The sequence below is a fragment of the Triticum aestivum genome, chromosome 3B (genome assembly GCF_018294505.1).
Source record: "Triticum aestivum cultivar Chinese Spring chromosome 3B, IWGSC CS RefSeq v2.1, whole genome shotgun sequence".
Classification (NCBI taxonomy): domain Eukaryota; kingdom Viridiplantae; phylum Streptophyta; class Magnoliopsida; order Poales; family Poaceae; genus Triticum; species Triticum aestivum.
The window spans coordinates 474,417,542-474,420,984 of NC_057801.1; positions in this window are offsets into that span (position 1 = coordinate 474,417,542).

Consider the following 3,443-nt stretch of genomic DNA (forward strand, 5'->3'; position numbering starts at 1 on the left):
CCCTAGTAAGCCTCTAGTTGACTAGCTCGTTGATCAACAGATAGTCATGGTTTCCTGACTATGGACATTGGATGTCATTGATAACGGGATCACATCATTAGGAGAATGATGTGATGGACAAGACCCAATCCTAAGCATAGCACAAAGATCGTGTAGTTCGTTTCGCTAGAGCTTTTCCAAATGTCAAGTATCATTTCCTTAGACCATGAGATTGTGCAACTCCCGGATACCGTAGGAGTGCTTTGGGTGTGCCAAACGTCACAACGTAACTGGTGGCTATAAAGGTGCACTACGGGTATCTCCGAAAGTGTCTGTTGAGTTGGCACAAATCGAGACTGGGATTTGTCACTCCGTATGACGGAGAGGTATCTCTGGGCCCACTCGGAAATGCATCATCATAAAGAGCTCAATGTGACCAAGTGTCTGGTCACGGGATCATGCATTACGGTACGAGTAAAGTTACTTGCCGGTAACAAGACTGAACGAGGTATTGGGATACCGACGATCGAGTCTCGGGCAAGTAACGTACCAATTGACAAAGGGAATTGTATACGGGATTGATTGAATCCTCGACATCGTGGTTCATCCGATGAGATCATAGAGGAGAATGTGGGAGCCAACATGGGTATCCAGATCCCGTTGTTGGTTATTGACCGAAGAGGCGTCTCGGTCATGTCTGCATGTCTCCCGAACCCGTAGGGTCTACACACTTAAGGTTCGGTGACGCTAGGGTTGTAGAGATATGAATATGCAGTAACCCGAAAGTTGTTCGGAGTCCCGGATGAGATCCTGGATGTCACGAGGAGTTCCGGAATGGTCCGGAGGTGAAGAATTATATATAGGAAGTGTTTTTCGGCCATCGGGAAAGTTTCGGGGGTCACCGGTATTGTACCGGGACCACCGGAAGGGTCCCGGGGGTCCACCGGGTGGGGCCACCTATCCCAGAGGGCCCCGTGGGCTGAATTGGGGAGGGTACCAGCCCCTGGTGGGCTGGTGCGCCCCCCCTTGGGCCCCCCTGCGCCTAGGGTTGGAAACCCTAGGGAGGGGGGCGCCTCCACTTGCCTTGGGGGCAAGCCTCCCCCTGGCCGCCGCCCCCCTGGAGATCCCATCTCCAGGGCCGGCGCCCCCCCTGGGGACCCTATATAAAGAGGGGGGAGGGAGGGCAGCCGCACCCTTGCACTTGGCGCCTCCCTTCCCCCTTGCTACACCTCTTCCTCCCGCAGACGCTTGGCGAAGCCCTGCCGGATCCCTACTGCATCCACCACCACGCCGTCGTGCTGCTGGATCTTCATCAACCTCTCCTTACCCCTTGCTGGATCAAGAAGGAGGAGACGTCACGCTGACCGTACGTGTGTTGAACGTGGAGGTGCCGTCCGTTCGGCGCTAGGATCTCCGGTGATTTGGATCACGACGAGTACGACTCCCTCAACCCCGTTCTCTTGAACGCTTCCGCTCGCGATCTACAAGGGTATGTAGATGCACTCCTCTCTCTCGTTGCTGGATGAACTCATAGATTGATCTTGGTGAACGTAGGAAATTTTTTATTTTATGCAACGTTCCCCAACAGTGGCATCATGAGCTAGGTCTATGCGTAGTTCTCTTTGCACGAGTAGAACACAATTTGTTGTGGGCGTAGATGTTGACAACTTTCTTGCCACTACTAGTCTTATTTTGCTTCAGCGGTATTGTGGGATGAAGCGGCCCGGACCGACCTTACACGTACGCTTACGTGAGACAGGTTCCACCGACTGACATGCACTAGTTGCATAAGGTGGCTAGCGGGTGTCTGTCTCTCCCACTTTAGTTGGAGCGGATTCGATGAAAAGGGTCCTTATGAAGGGTAAATAGAAGTTGGCAAATCACGTTGTGGCTTTAACGTAGGTAAGAAAACGTTCTTGCTAGATCACCTATAGAAGCCACGTAAAAACTTGCAACAACAATTAGAGGACGTCTAACTTGTTTTTGCAGCAAGTGTTTTGTGATGTGATATGGCCAAAGGATGTGATGAATGATATATGTGATGTATGAGATGATCATGTTCTTGTAATAGGAATCACGACTTGCATGTCGATGAGTATGACAACCGGCAGGAGCCATAGGAGTTGTCTTTATTTTTTGTATGACCTGCGTGTCATTGAAGAACGCCATGTAAATTACTTTACTTTATTGCTAAACGCGTTAGCCATAGAAGTAGAAGTAGTCATTGGCGTGACAACTTCATGAAGACACGATGATGGAGATCATGGTGACATGCCGGTGACGAAGATGATCATGGCGCCCCGAAGATGGAGATCAAAGGAGCAATATGATATTGGCCATATCATGTCACTATTTGATTGCATGTGATGTTTATCATGTTTTTCATCTTGTTTACTTAGAACGACGGTAGTAAATAAGATGATCCCTCATAATAATTTCAAGAAAAGTGTTCCCCCTAACTGTGCACCGTTGCGAAGGTTCGTTGTTTCGAAGCACCACGTGATGATCGGGTGTGATAGATCCTAACGTTCGAATACAACGGGTGTAAGCCAGATTTACACACGCAATACACTTAGGTTGACTTGACGAGCCTAGCATGTACAGACATGGCCTCGGAACACGGAAGACCGAAAGGTCGAACATGAGTCGTATAGAAGATACGATCAACATGAAGATGTTCACCGATGATGACTAGTCCGTCTCACGTGATGATCGGACACGGCTAGTTGACTCGGATCATGGATCACTTAGATGACTAGAGGGATGTCTATCTGAGTGGGAGTTCATTATTTGATTAGATGAACTTAATTATCATGAACTTAGTCTAAAATCTTTGCAATATGTCTTGTAGATCAAATGGCCCACGCTAATGTTGCCCTCAACTTCAACGCGTTCCTAGAGAAAACCAAGCTGAAAGACGATGGCAGCAACTATACGGACTGGGTCCGGAACTTGAGGATCATCCTCATAGCTGCCAAGAAAGCATATGTCCTAGATGCACCGCTAGGTGAAGCACCCGTTTTCCCAGCAACTCAAGACGTTATGAACGCCTGGCAGTCGCGTAGTGATGATTACTCCCTGGTTCAGTGCGGCATGCTTTACAGCTTAGAACCGGGGCTCCAAAAGCGTTTTGAGCAGCACGGAGCATATGAGATGTTCCAAGAGCTGAAAATGGTTTTCCAAGCTCACGCCCGGGTCGAGAGATATGAAGTCTCCGACAAGTTCTACAGTTGTAAGATGGAGGAGAATGGTTCTGTCAGCGAGCACATACTCAAAATGTCTGGGTTGCACAACCGCTTATCTCAACTGGGAGTTAATCTCCCGGATGACGCGGTGGTCGACAGAATCCTCCAGTCGCTCCCACCAAGCTACAAGAGCTTTGTGATGAACTTCAATATGCAGGGGATGGAAAAGACCATTCCTGAGGTATATTCAATGCTGAAATCAGCGGAGGTGGAGATCAA